Raw genomic sequence first — 15,285 nt, forward strand, 5'->3', positions numbered from 1 at the left:
ATCTTGCTACCATTGCACCTTTGTCGCGGCATCACCAACCACGGTTCCGCTTCCCCCGACGCTTGGGCTCTCGCTCCCGTTCCCTACAGCGCGCTTCCTGGAACACTAGTGAAGACGACCCCGCTTTGGGTGTATGTCGGCAGCACCGCAACTTCAGAAACACTGCCCGCTAGTGCACCCTACCTTGCTCGGCGGGAAACTAGATGACTCTGCACTAGCGGCGGTAAGCGGCACCGGTCGAGAGGAAACGGGTCTTTCTTGTCAACACTAAAGCTGAGGTCAGCGTACTACTGGCCTCCTCGTTGGACCGACAACGCAAGCAAGAAACCTTGCCGCTCAAGGCAATCAAGAATTCACCCGTTGCCACATACAATCAGCGGTCTGTCACGCTTAACCACGGACTGCGCCGCATATTTTGGTCACTGTTCATTGTCGCCGACATCAAGGAGGCTATCTTCATAGCGGACTTTCTCAGCTTTTACAACCCTGTTATAAACGTTCATTCACGGCGCATCATTGACGTGACCACACACCGCTCTGTAAATGGCGTCATCTCAACCACCATTACAACAGAAAATCGTGCATTTTCGCAGTCGTCAAACTTGGAGAATAACCTTGCAAATTCTCCGAACACTACGAGACCGCACATTGGAGTGTCGCCAGTGAAACACAACTTCACTCACAAAATCACTACCTCTGGCCCTGTTGTTTTCGCGCGACCCTGTCGACTGGCTAAAGGACACCTGGCAATCACTCGTCGCGAGTTCGAGCACATGCTCAAACTTGTAATCGTTCATCCATCGTCGAGTCACTGGGCGTTAGCGCGTCACATGGCCGTCAAGAAAGATCCCGGCGACTGGAGAGCATGGTGCGATTATCTCGCCTCGAACACCAAGACTCAACATGACAGTGACCCGCTGCTTCGCATGGAGAACTTCACTTGAAATCTGGCTGGATGTCAGAACTTTTCCACGATTGACTTGGTGAATGCATCCCAAAGACCGCCATCGTTACACCCTTTGGCCTCTTTGAACACGTGAGAATGCCATTTGACTTGTGTGATGCCGCCTAGGTTTTTCAACGCACCATCGGCGAGGAGACCCGCGGTCCAGCTTTTGTATTTGCTCTCCTGGGCGATATCCTGGTCGTCAGCGCCTCGAAGACGGAACATGAGAACACCTGAGCGCCAATTTCACCCTGCTCGACGACAACAATTTGGTCATCAACCCCATCAAATGTATTTCGGCGTGAGGGTTGGGCAGAAATACTCAACATGTATTTGGAAATACAAATACTGGGATAAATGAAAATAGTAGCTAATAAACTGATAATAAAATATATCTGTAAAAATGTATTGCGATTCGTATCGGAAATACATTTTAAATAGAGGCAAAAAGTCTTTGGAAATACAAATACAGGAACACATTTTAGGGAAGGCAGAAATACAGATACAGAAATACTGATACTGCAATACATTTTTCACATTTGTTTGAGACGCCAACTGAGATGAAGCTTGAAGTTTGAAGTGGAAGTTTTTGACCCCAAATTACTTTCCCATTACTTTCCCGTAGGCTTGGCACTTTGCCTTGAAGGTAGTGGTTTGGGACGAGGAGTAGTCTTCAATGGGCTAAAAGAAACGTTCCATGAAGGACTGACTGCGGTATCCTTCCGTGACATCCTGCCCGGCTGACGAGGAATGCGAAAAGACTTCGGCCTCTAGATAAGTTCCATGTCACCCTAAATCCCTTCGAAACGTCACCACTCCCCTGTCGAATGAGGGCGCCCCTGTCAATATTGATCACATGACGTCGCGGTGGAATGAAATGGTATTCTTTATCTGTAGGTTTCGCCTTCAGCATGAAACTGTATCACGCTACTGTATGAAAGGACAATACGTACTTCCGTTGTAGGTTACCTCGTTGAAGGTCGTGCAGGCAGTGTCATTTGGAATTTTTGAGAATCGTGGACCTCATGAAACATCCTGGAACACATGTTTTATCTTCTGTTACGGTTGAAAAAACGATACGGTGGCATCCCTGTTGTGAAGGTCCTTCCTGCCAACCCTCCTCAACTGACGTTTGGTTTGCAGTCCTCAAGTTTCGCCTAGCATCATCAAAACAGAGACCTTGTGGACTGCGGCCTGATATTGCCGGCAAAGGTGCGATCTCTCCGAGAAACAGGGCGCTCGAAACGAGTCGTCGTTGGACGAAGTCTGGGTCGGCACAGTGGGGCCACGTCTGGCCTCTTTCCTGGGCTTCGAATCACCAGAGCAGCGGGTCACGTTGACGTCGGCTGATGACGTAGCCTTGAGCCGTGCAATATTATGGGCGCAGCCGCAGATACATTCGGATATGTGTTGAACTTCACTACGTGAGTCATCCCACTATATCAAATCAACCACTGCCAGGCACGTGCTACAACGGACTGTAACAGCTTTGCCAGCTCGGTGTACTGTCTACGCTACGGCAAGAGAAAGGTTTATAATTGGACACTGGATGCCAGCAAACGATGACTCAAGAGATCCCTCTAAAAACCTGCGGCAGAAGATGCCCTGACTCCACTCCTGGCACGCAACCTGGTTCGAGTCCCCAACAACGCAACACTTCTCAGAAGAGAGAAGAGGACGCATAGAAAACTAGTTTAAAGAATGGGAAGGAACCTTGGTAAGCATATTCACAATTCCCCAGCATCTCCTTGATCCTAATGCCCTGATAAGTAAAAAAAAACACCTGGGATCGGACTTTTTTTTTTTTTTTTTTTGTTTTTTTTTTAATTTATCAAGATTCGTAACCAAATACAATTCATCCTGGCTGTATCGCGATACAAAGAAACATTCCAAGTGTATTTCGAGACAGGAATAGAGATACTGGTGAAAAAAATGTATCGCGATACAGAAATGCAGATGCAAAATGTATTTCTGAAATACTATCGCGATACATTTGCGTCGCGATACTGCCCAATCCCGGCGCATGACCAGCATTGAATTATTAGGCTACCTCGACACCCCACAAGGCATCAAGCCTTTAGAGACAAGTCACTGCATTCGTGATTTTCATCAACCAACATCTTTAAACAAGTTGCGCGAATTCTTATTCCTACCAAAATTCCATCGTCGATTCCTATCAAAGTGTGCTCAGTTAAAAAAAAAAAAAAAACAACCTAACGAACCTGTTCGCCACCAAAATGGAGGCCTCGGCCGTTTCTGAATTCTTTCTTTCTTTATTCTTCCTTTTCCCTATCGGGTCTGGACGCGGGAAGAGACTAAAGGCGTGGTGCCTGACGAGGTCTCTGCCCCCCTCACAGCTCTAGCACAGCATTGTAAAATAGAACAAACCGTTCACCTAAAAAATACCGTCAAGGCAACATTATGTAAGCACCAGTTCCATAAAAACCAGTAAAACGAGCATTCGCTCCGCACTTTTGTCATAAAGATAAAAAAGTTTGAGCGAAATATAATAATACCTAATATCAAATATCAAATATGAATATGATTTATGAAATTGCATAGGTTTCCACGCAGTGTGGAAACCTATGCAATTTGCATAGGTTTCCAGCTTACGTAGGCTATGCAAGCTGGAAAAAATCTCCACCAAGATTTTTTCCAGCTTTTTTAAAAATTGTGTGATATTATATTTAAAATGAATTACTCCCTCTGTACTATCTAAAATTTTAAAATTGGAGCGAAAGTGCAGCATGGGTGTCATTTCGTCAGCAAAACCGGCACTTGCTGAAGCTGCAATGCTCACCATTCCTGCCCCAGATGCGCCACTCCCACCCCTCAGAGACGCATCAAGCGTGGCTGACGGCGTGGTAGTTCAGGAGAATGTTTCTGAATGACAGCTGCTCGGATTTTGCTTTTTCCCCACAAACTATAATACGCTACGCAGAAGTAGAGCACCTCCGCACGGGAACTTCTAGTAGTGTATATATCAATCAACCACTTTCACCACTACATCGAGAGCCGGGACTTTCACGTCCTTACCGATCACAAGCTCCTGACATTGTGTTCCACTGAAACCAGAGCAACTACCCCGTACGTGAGATGCGGCGGATCTGTTATACCTCAGATATTACTGTCGATCTCCGACATGTAAGTGGCCAGAACGACAATCCTGATTACGCGCTCTCTAGCTTAGCAAACTTCAGCTCAACATCCAATGCACTTCTAAGAGCTAGCACCTGCTCAAGGCAATGACCATGAGCTGCAACGCCTTCGTAATTTTACTGTGTCTCTGAAGTTTGCTGATATTTATCCAGCTCTTTCTGAAACAACCGTCACTTGCGATACGTCAACCGGCATTGCACGCCGGTTGGTGCGACCAACGTTTTTTGCTGGAGATCTCACCAGCTAGTTTGAGTACGCCACCGCCACCGAGATGCATCGTGGGAGCTGTAGTCTTTCTGCACGCGCGACAGCCCTGCTGCAGGTCTGCGCGAGCAGAGCACGAGGCGGCATGAGCTGTCTCGTGAACTGGCGCCTGCCTCCTACAATCTATGGCGGTTATGGCGGTGTCACGCATGCGTGGAACGCTGGGTGAGGTCGGTCTATTCGACGGTTTGCAGCACAAAAGGCACCCGGGAATCCGTGCTTCACAGATAGTTATTACCGTTCGCTTTTTTGGCCGAACATAAATGCAGATCTCCGCCGCAGGTCTCGGAATTGCCTTAAATGCCAGCGCGTAAAGATCCTCCGACGCGCCATCACGCCAATTTCACCATTTCGCCCACCAGACTCTAGGTTCACTCATGTCAACCTCGACTTAGTTGGACCTCTCCTTTCATCCCCAAACGCCTGTTATCTGCTGACTTGCGTGGACCGGTTGGCGCGGTGGCCCGAGGCAATTCATGTCCCCAACATGATGACAATAGAGACAGCCTTCCTCGACGGCTGGCTTCCTTATTTCGGCTGTCCTACAGTCGTCACTACCAACACAGTACGACAGTTTCAGTCCGCCCTATTCGCCGCTTTTGCCTTCATCCTGGGTGTCCAACACATTCCCAGCACCGCCTATCATCCACCAGCTAACGTCATGGTGAAACGACTGCACAGGCAGTTGAAGCCAGCTCTCGCCATTGACGAGCCGCAAAAACGTTGGGCCGAACGTTTCCACCTCGTCTTCCTAGGTTTTCGCTCTGCGCTCAAGAAAGATATCGGCTGTACGACAGCTGAACTCTTCTATAGTTGCCTACTGCGCCTTTATGGATACCTTGTCTCTCTAACCACTCCGACTCTCAGCACCAAAAAAGCAGCTATGTTGCAGACCTTCGAAATACCATCCTACAGCTGCGACCACTTCTTCGCGCTGCGAGGCTCCTTAACACATTTTTATCAGCCAAGAGCTTGAGGCGTGCACCCGCGTTTTCTTATGGCGTGATCTGATTCGACAAACCCTGACACCAGCTTACGATGGACCTTTCAGAGTGCTGGATCGCCAGGTCAAGACCTACACTGTCGATATCAACGGTCATCGTGACGTTGTTGCTACAGACCACGTCAAGCCGGATTACCTGGACACCATTCTTGCCTACGCCGGCCTCTCCTACCCCCACCCCACTGCCACAATCGGCGTCTGCATCTAGACCCAAGCGAATCGCTTGGAACCCTCCGGCATCTATCGTTCTACAGACTTGGGTCTTATAGCGAGCCTCACCGGCAGCAAGATGAAGAAAAAGCGAGGCTCGTATTGGACGGGCACGTAAACGCAGCTGGAATCCCACTGCACTCTGTACTGGTTGTTTCAATCCAGCTCCTACCTGTGCCTAACCAAGCTCAAGGTGAAGTCCTTGTCCTCAAGGTCATGTCCTCATGGTCGTGTCATTAAGATTGTGCTCTCAAGGTCATGTAACACCTGTGACTGAAGTTCAAGATCGCGTCATGAAGTTCACATAACGCCCGTTGCTGAAGCAGTAGGGGCTGAAGCGTAAGCGCCGGTTGCGCAAAGTCCGCTCGCGTGCGCGAGAGAGAGAGACAAATAAGGAGTAAATGGGGTGGAAGAAAGAAAGAGAGTGGGAGAGAGAGGGCGAGAAAGGAGGGAGAGACAGATTGCGAGAAAGACGAATAGAGGGAGAGAAAGGGAGAGGAAGAAAGGGAGAAAAGAGAAAGCGAGACAACAACGATGCTCAAGGTCCTTTTATCAAGGTCACGAAACGCCAGTGGATGTAGTGAAACGTAATCTCCGTTTGCATAAGCGCCGGTCGCTCAAGCTCGAAAGTGGCGGTAGCTGAAGCTGTTGTGACCTGACCTCCTTGCCGTCCATCACGTAGACTGACCGGCGTCCGAAGCATGGCACCGTCCAAAGCATGCCCGATGTGTCATGTCCTCAAGGTCGTGCATATTAAGGTCACGTAATGCCCGTGACTGAAGTGCAACGTCGCAATATCAAGGTCACTTAAGCGCCGATTGCGTAAGCTCCGTTCTCGCAAGCACCGGTCATGTAAGGTCGTAAGCGTCATTAAGTGAGGCTGACGTGATATGACGCCCTTCACGACATTCTCGACGCCGTCCTTGAGGTCGCCCAAAGTTTTTTTTTTTTTTTAAGTCGCCCAAAAAAAAAAAGCATCCGGCAGGTCGTCTTTGAGGTCGTCCTAGATGCTGTTGACGTCGTCCTCTAGGGCGTCATGGACGCCGTTTTCGACGTCGTCCTAGACAGTACGTTTAGGATTGTCCTAAAGATGGTCAATTATGTCGTCCTAGACGCCGTTCTTGTTGCGTTTCACGTTGTCCTTGAGGTCGCCCTAGAGGTCGTCCTGGATATCGTTCTTGAGGTCCTCCCAAAGGTCGTTCTCAAAGCTGTCCTCGACGTCGTCCTAGAAGTCAACCTAGAGGTCTTCCTAGACGTGAACCTTGACGTCATCATCGATTTGTGCACGACATAATAAAACCATTTCCTTTTCTAATTGTTTCCACTAACAACGTTCCTATAAAGCTGCCGCATTTCATCGCGTTTGGTCGAATGTACGTGCCTGTAATGTTTTATAAGCTTGACGCTCATGTTTTTTTGTTTTTTTTTTGTTTTCCAATTGTAGCCGTTATCCACGCTTTATTTCTATTATGTGTCTTAAAGATCTTGACCGGTAAGTCCTTGGGAGGGGTCACATGACCTGGGAGGTCACGTAACCTTGGGGGGTCACGTGACCTTGGGGTGACCTTGGTTACGCCGACGGCGACGGCGACGCCGCTCAAGCCGGAAACAGGCGCCTAAGAGCTGCGCTCTAAAATGAAAAACATTGCTATGTGCATGTGAGTCTTCGCTGTAAACTGTAAGGCCCTTAGGAAATACTTTGTTGTTAAGTACATTTTCTTGAAACTACGACTCTGTACTCCTAACTGTATTGTCTCTACTCAGCACAAAATGTGTCTACATTATTTTTAAGTCTGAGGCAGTTTATCAACAGCACAGAAGGAGCAGTACCTGAAGATGTGGCAATATTATCCGTACTTCCTTTGGCAGAAGACCTTTGTAATTCTTTTCATCTAGGTCTTCTACTGCCTTGCACAAGGGCCGCCTTTTTTTTCTTGATCATCCCAGGCAAATGCTATGCCATTCACAATCAGCTTATCGTACGAGAGATACGCTGCTGGTATTGTTATGCCTTATTTATTTTGAAATCTTTCATAGCATACGCCTTTTACCACGCTGTCACTTCTGTAATTCTCATCGACACTACATTTAGTATATTTTAGCTTACATCCGGCGTACATTATATTTTTGCTTTTGCTTTGTTGATTGGCATAAAATTAAGAATAATTGACTTCCTGGCAATCTTTTTAAAATTCAAATCAGATATACCCTTTGACTCAAGGGGCTGATATTATTTTTTTCAGTCCAAAGTCTCAGCACATTTTTATTGCTGCCACTCGTTAAGGCATAGTTAACAGTTAGAGTTCGTCGTAATTTAATAACGGATTATAGCCATCACAAAGACAACACTGCTATTGCACTTTGGCTTGGCCGGCGCCGAAGCACTGCTGAAACAGAAAGCCTATATTCACAAATTGTTACTACAGCGCAGAAATAATTCATTTAGAGCTTTGTATTGCGGGTACCTTGTACCTTGTATTATTATATAATTTCTCGTGTTCTTTTTAAATGTCTTTCTCGACATTGTATGTACCTGAGGGGGCTCAGGACCAGTCAAGCTGCTTGGGCAGCTTTTTTTCTCAGCCTCCACTATGCTTATACATGGCAAATAAATATATTATTATTATTATTATTATTATTATATCTACCCGCGTTAAGTTGACTATGATCTTGTACAGTAATATATGCAGCATATCTCTATAGCTTACTCTGGGGGAACGCAACATTTAAGCCATAGTTTAAGTTCGCCTTGCTTATAACTTATTATTTCGCACGTCTTTAATTTTAGAATACGGTTGAAATCATTTGAGTAATGGTAACTATCGGAGAGTCCAACTTACGCTCAAGGAAGTGATTCGAAAAGGTTTGAAGGTGCTTTGAGGCATGATGAACCAGAGCCCTGTACGTCTCTCGAGAATCCCGAGTGGCGTCCTTTCATGCACGAATTGTCTGCGCTGACGTCTACTTCTTTATTTGGTTTCTGTGCTTCTGTATCGAAATTGCGCTGCGCTTCTGCTTCGTGCATAATGCGTCACTGAAAGATTCAACGCGATCAAAGGGATGACGGGTCATTGCTCAAGCGCACCATCTGCCATTCAGAACGGGGGCCGCTATATATCAATGTCGAGGCTGCCCTGACGTTTCTGCTGGCTACAATGATCTCTCTCGATACTGCTCACGGTCTTTGACAAATAAAGGCTGGGCTCCATGGAGCGAACATTGACGGCGAAATTCACGCGGAAAATCTGCAACGACGCGCCATTGCGCATTTGTTCACCACTGAGCGCCATGTGGCGAACAAGCTGCGAACGCCGCCGTCGCGAACAGCGAGACTATCAGAGTTGACAAGGTCCAAAATGAATATACATTAAAACCAGCAACGAATAAAGCTCCGCTTAACACGTTATATTCGTAAAAAAGCTGAAAACAAATTCTACGACAGGAGCAAGTGATATATTTTAATGTTCTTTTAAGTATTAATGAGCTTACAAGCTTTTGTTATGTATACGAGATTGTCCAGAGGCGAAGGGAAGCACGCTTGGTCTCTATCACTGTGCATCGGAGCCAGACGGAAGCCAAACTGCGTACTACGTCTTGATTCGCCCGTCTTGATTCGCCGGGCGAAGGACACTGCTTCCTGCAGTGTCCTTCGCCCGGCGAACAATGTCCAGCTCTTCCAGATATGCTGCGAACAGCAAGAGTTTCGATGCCCCGGCAAAAGCGAACACTTCCGGGTGATGTCACCCTGTTATTCGCAACATGGTCCACCACATGGAGTTTAGAATTTAGGCCTTCAGGATAACAAACACGGATGATGAAGCAGAAGCTCCTGGGGCAACGTAGCATGCACCGGTTTATTCTACTGCTGCATAACGCTTTGTTCCACCTTAATTCCGGGCGCAGTCCACGCTACGAGCAAGGGCCCTAATTTGGTCACTTGGCGAAAAAGTAGGCGAGAAATTCGGTGCGACTGATTGCCCGCCGAAAAGGCGAAGTGTGGCACCGGCCAAGCACGGCCGACTGATTTCTTGCCGACTTTTTTGCCAAGTGTCCAGACTAAGGCCCCCGATGGGACGAATCAAACAACGTAAAAAAGGAAACGCAAAAGTGTTCGTCATGTTTTAATACGTTTTATATATTAGCAAAGCCAATCATGAATGGAGGAGGCACTGTGACTTGAGCTTTTAGCATGCGCCTTCATAATTGTATGTGTTCACTGCTTTCACTGCACTAGGGCAGTTGATAGAACAATGTAAGAGACACGCAGCCGTATTCACAAAACCTGACAATCACCTGTTAAACGCTGCATAACTACGCCAGGGACTAAAATTATCACGTGGCATTTCGTAATCACGGCTAAGAAAGCGCTATGGGTATTCACCGATCTTGTTTAATGCTTAGTTAGCTCGAGTGACCTTGAAGACATCTAACAATTCTTTTCTGAGGGGCAAAGGTAGCTTGCCCGGTGGTCAGCAAGTGATTAGCAGTTCAGCGCCATGGCTGACTCTGATCACAATCATCGTAAGAACTAACGGAGCAATCACTGTTTTGGAGCGGTGAGGGATGCACTTAAACCAAATCGGAGCAGCAAATCTTTTGGGAATAGGCATGTCTCCAGGTCGTAGCTGCCGATAAAATCACCTCAGCAGACCGCTAGACGACGAGAGAGCCCGCTACCAAATGGCTACAGGGGGTGGGCGTGCCGAGTCGAAGATCGAGTGCATGCTACTTGATCATGACGTCTCGCGATGGCCTAACGCTAAAGGGTTCCGATCGCTTTCTGCAGGTGCGGCTGAAACGTGCTGCCGGTCTACATGTAAACAAAATCGCCCTCCTAAGGCAAACAGTGACAATTTTACTCAATGGCGTGATTAATAGGGTACTCCGGCGATTTTTTTCATGGAAGCTTATTTGCCTCAAAATTGGCTAAAACACCGATAGACATGGCTCTACAAGTTCCCAAAGTAGTGTGTGAAAAGAAAAAAAGATCGCGAAGGTATTGAGTTTTTGAATTTCGTTTTCATCGTGTTTGTCAAACCGGGAGCCCCTACTGGCAACATTGAAGTGTGACAACAGAAATGGTACAAAGTGGGCAGTAGGCAGCAGTAAGCCGTGTTCCCAACTTATTAGAAGACGTTTGATGGTGGTAAAAGAATGTTTGGTAACTGATTCACTGAGAAGCACGCAAAAAACAATCGAAATACTCTGTTTAAGACTACATGCACGACCTGAAAGTCTGTACCATGTGTCACGTCACACAACCGAAAAGCGTGCGAAAATCGGAATGCTGGTTTCGGCGTCATCTTCATTTACGGTTTTCTCAATTGATATTTCGAATTTCGAGAAAATAAATAGCATACTGTGACGACTGGAGTCCGCGTAGTCAGAAAATGCAATTTGTTTAGATAGCTCAAAATACGGCCGGAGTACCTTTTTAACCATTGTAGTTCAAATGCTACACTCTTAAAGGAAAAGGAGTCCAAAGGGAGTCGCTCCTTCCATGACTTTCTTCGCTGCCTCCATGACTCCCTTTGACACTTCACGACTCTCCTAGAGAGTCAATGATTCGTGTTACTCTGTTTTGACTCCTTCCCCTTCTCAACGGGAGTCACAGGTCAGCAGCATTTGCCCTACACAAAAAAAACAAGAAACAAACAGTATGATTACAGTGTGAACAACAAACCGGGAATATAAAAACCAGTTTGAATATACCAGGAAACTTACCGTATTTCAGAAAAAGGTTTAACAGTATGGGCTTATACCGGGAAATATACCAATAAAGAAAAGGAACGGTTTGCAGAAATGGGGAAACGCACCGTATTTAAAAAAAAAAAAAAACGATTTAGCAGTCTGGGCCTTTACTGGGAAATATACCAGGACAGAAAAGAAATGGTTTCCATAAACCAGTAAACGTACCGGATTTGCTAAAAACGGTTTAACAGTACAGGTTTACACCGGGAAATATACTTGGACAGAAAAGAAACGGTTTGCACAAGCTGCGTATGTACTGGGAATCATACCCGGAGCACGAGACCCAGAATGCCCGCAAGCACGAATCAAAGTGTGAAACCCAGTGTTCAATTTGAGCAGGTCGGGTTTAATCTGGAAGCTGTACCAGGACTGCATATTTTAGTGAGCACACTAGGGACAGAAAGATGCCACAGGCAGAATGTTTAGCAAACTGGGTACTACTTGGCATTCACAAAATGTTAATTAAAAGTTCAGGCGAGATTTAGCAACACAAAAAAATGTATGTCTGTATGTCCAAATTAGTAATCTTCGCATTTAGCCAGTAAAAAATGTAATCGATTTTGAGGAATCAGTCTTAAAGGCAAGTCGGATAAAGCCCTAGCAAACAGTTTCTGGTTAGCCCAGCCCAGAGTTTGAGGAATCCGCCTAAAAGGCATGTCGGATAATGTCTGGGCCAACATTTTCCGACAGTCTGTGGCTGCTCATTACAAACATATTAACCCCCCTCCCCCCCGTAAACGCTGCTTCGCGGCGTCCAGCCGGCAACCCAAGCCCCGCCGTTTCCCTATGCACCTATAAAAAGGGAGTCCCGTACTATTTAGTTCCAAGCTTCGTCGACAACAATTTTTGTTTAATATTAAAGGGCAACTTCGGCCAAAATTCAAAATGAAATAAGTTACTGGTATCGCTGTAGGACACAAAATACGACCCCAGCCAAGGTATTACGTCCGTGAGACGGCGCATTCTCAACTCTAGCCGATAATGAAAATGCGACCCGCCGCGAGCAGCTGCTCTTTAGCGGGCGGCCAGCGGGTTGCCGATCGCTAAAGCAACATTGGGCCGTGACGTCAGTATCGTTCTCTTTTTTTTTTTCCTCCGGTCCGGGCGTCGCGCGGAGTGCGCTTCTTTGAGCCGCTACCACCTCTACTTCGGCTTGTGATTGACGTGTTTAGCCGTTGCTTTTATCTGCAGCCCGTGTGGCTTCGGTAAAGCCTTTTGTTTATTTGCTTGTGAGGACTCCAAGACTTGTTTTAGCAAGCAACTCGGTGAGCCCAATACTCCCCAGCTGTTCCTCGAAAGATGCCGAGTACAACTTGTAGCGCTGTGGGCTGCTCAAACAGCCCGCTGCACAACCTGGAGGTGCTTTTTCAGAAGTTTCCAACGAACTGGAAATCGGAGAAGGTGTGGGTGAACGCTGTTCGACGAGTGGGCTTTGGATTTCGGCTTTTACGCGCCCGAGGAAAAAAGAACGAAAAAAAAACAGACGTGTACATCCCAGCACACGTGTGTTCGGGCGCCGCGGCTCACGCCGGAGAGCCTCAAAGCTTCGTGTCTGAGACAGACCCGTAGCGCGAAAGTGAGAGTGCCCCCAGTACTGTACGTCACTGGCAGCACGACGTAGAGAAAAACCGCTCCACCCACGGAGCCCCGATGACAATTTAGGCCTAGCGACTAAGACGGAAGAAGGCACGCACGGCGACAGCCGCCGAGTACGGTACCGAACGAGTTCACTCGTTTTCCAGTCGCTAGTTTTGGGCTATACTAGCGACGAGTACGGCACCGAACGAGTTCATAGGTTTTCACGTCGCTAGCTTTTGGGTATACGCACTAACTCTTGCTGCATATGCTGGATAACTACCGCGTGTACAAAATTAAAACAAAATGAGCTTACCTCCCTCTTTAGACGGCTAGCGCAACAGAGGTAGGTACCGCTCTGCCTGCGTACTCGTTGAACGAGAACGATCCTGACGTCACGTTCACATAGCGGCTGATTTCCAGTGTTGCCGGGGCCTCGAGCGGCTAGTTTCTGTTTTGTTGGCCACGCCCCAAACAAAACTTTGGGCGTTGACATCTTTAAAACTACGCAAATAACGTGAAAAAAAAAAAGACACTTTGCAATTCAGGGACGCTGACTGTACTAACAACAGTCATAATCCCAAAATCGAAAGTATGGACTGGAGTTGCCCTTCAGTTGTGCAAAACAAAAGAAAAAAAAATATATATATATAAAAAAATAAAAAGGAAAGGAAAAAAAGTAGGGACGAAGTTTTGTCGACATTCATTTTTCTCAATAATAATTGTTAAAAAAAAACAAAAAAAACACGTATTTTTATTTTGTGGATTGAACCTGGGTTCGCTCCGTATGAAGCGGGCATCTTTCCACATAACTACACCTGCGAGTACTCGTTTTGAAAAATCCTTTTATACGAGATCTAACAAGTTTCGCGTCGTGCGTATTATTGTAAACCGAAGCCTGCGCCTGCATTTTACATATTTCTTGAACTGTCGAGGGGTGCGTCTCTGGAGGTGAGTGAAGGTGCAGCAGCTTATTCAAGACTATACTCCGTTTCATACATAGCGTGCAACGCAGTCAGAGCTAGCGCACCGGTTTGCATCGTCGACAGTGTCTAGGTTCACCCCATAAAATAGTGCGTCCCCTGCAAAAACATTATTTTGCAGGGGACGCACTATTCGCAGGGGACGCACCGCAAGTCAGGATTATGCTGAAGTTGGTACGGAGGAATCACAATGATCATTCCGGCGGCGATCTTAAGTCCATCGTGTTCGTAGTGGTGCTGGCAGGTTTTCGTGATAAACCTAACAAACAAAACAAAACAAAATATTTACGATACATGGCGACCGCCTTGATGGCTTTGAAACTAACTGTATTCGCGGACAGCTTAAGAAACGCAGGCTGTGGTTGTCGTTCCCGTCATCTCACTATCACTTCGAAGCCAATCAAATTGCGGCATTTGGTGATAAGAACGTCAAATAACGAACCAGGAAACAAGAATGTAAACATTATCAGGCGCAACTTGCGTTCCTTAATTCGTCAGCGACTACAATTGTGTTGATTTGTCTTTTATAGGGAATAAAATACGGCGTGTCTCAAATAGCGGCCAGGCTCTTTAAATCGACCGCAAATATTGGTTGCTTAACTTATCGCGCTACGATTTTCTGCAGCGTTGCCCACCTGATGGGCATTTTTTCCATACTACTTGCAAAGAGCGAACTTACCTGAGGAAGACGGAAAAATAATATAAAGACATTTCTCCTATGGAAACGCAGCGAAGTCACCAGTCTCGAAATAATAGGGCGCCGTTTGGCGCGGAAAAAAAGGGATGGCGCAAGCGGTCGCAACGCCAACTGCCGCCAACGAGCGAGCGTACGGCGCCGAGAGCCGGCGTCTTTAGCCGACGATTTTTTTTAGTCGAAAGCGATGCACGTTCCGCAGGCGGCGACAGTCGCAGAACAAAAAACAGGCGCGGAAGCAACAAGGAACTGTAAAGCAGACGGCATAAGTACGGAAAAAAAGTATAAAAAAATCAAAATAACTCGACAAAGCGTTTTTTTTTGTTTTTTTTCAATCGAATATGTGTCCATTCCAAAGGTGTTATTAGTAAGGATGATAAAATCATGTCTTGGTAACTGATATGAAAAAAGGTCGCGCCACTTTTGAGTCAAAAATATTGCCTGCAATTCGACGCCGGCTCGCGGCGTCGTACGCTCGTTCGTTGGTAGCAGTTGGCGTCGCGACCGCTTTCGCCAACTCTTGTCTCCTGTTCGAAACGGCGCCCTATTGTTTGAAGACTGGTGGCTTCGCTGCGTTTTCATGGAAGTTACAACTTCATCTTTTTTTTTTTTTTTACTTTTTTTTTCTTTTTGTAAATTTTATAGAAATAATGCACCATCTGTAGGCAACGCTGCACAAAATCGTACTGCGATAGGTTAA

General features: G+C 46.6%; 1 pseudogene; it reads right to left on the bottom strand.

The window, feature by feature from the left end:
• Positions 1-14,020: 14,020 nt before the first annotated feature.
• Positions 14,021-15,285, bottom strand: part of LOC8042014 — a 64,667-nt pseudogene continuing 63,402 nt past the window's right edge.

The sequence above is a fragment of the Ixodes scapularis genome, unplaced genomic scaffold, assembly GCF_016920785.2.
Source record: "Ixodes scapularis isolate PalLabHiFi unplaced genomic scaffold, ASM1692078v2 PGA_scaffold2__306_contigs__length_199485367, whole genome shotgun sequence".
NCBI lineage: Eukaryota > Metazoa > Arthropoda > Arachnida > Ixodida > Ixodidae > Ixodes > Ixodes scapularis.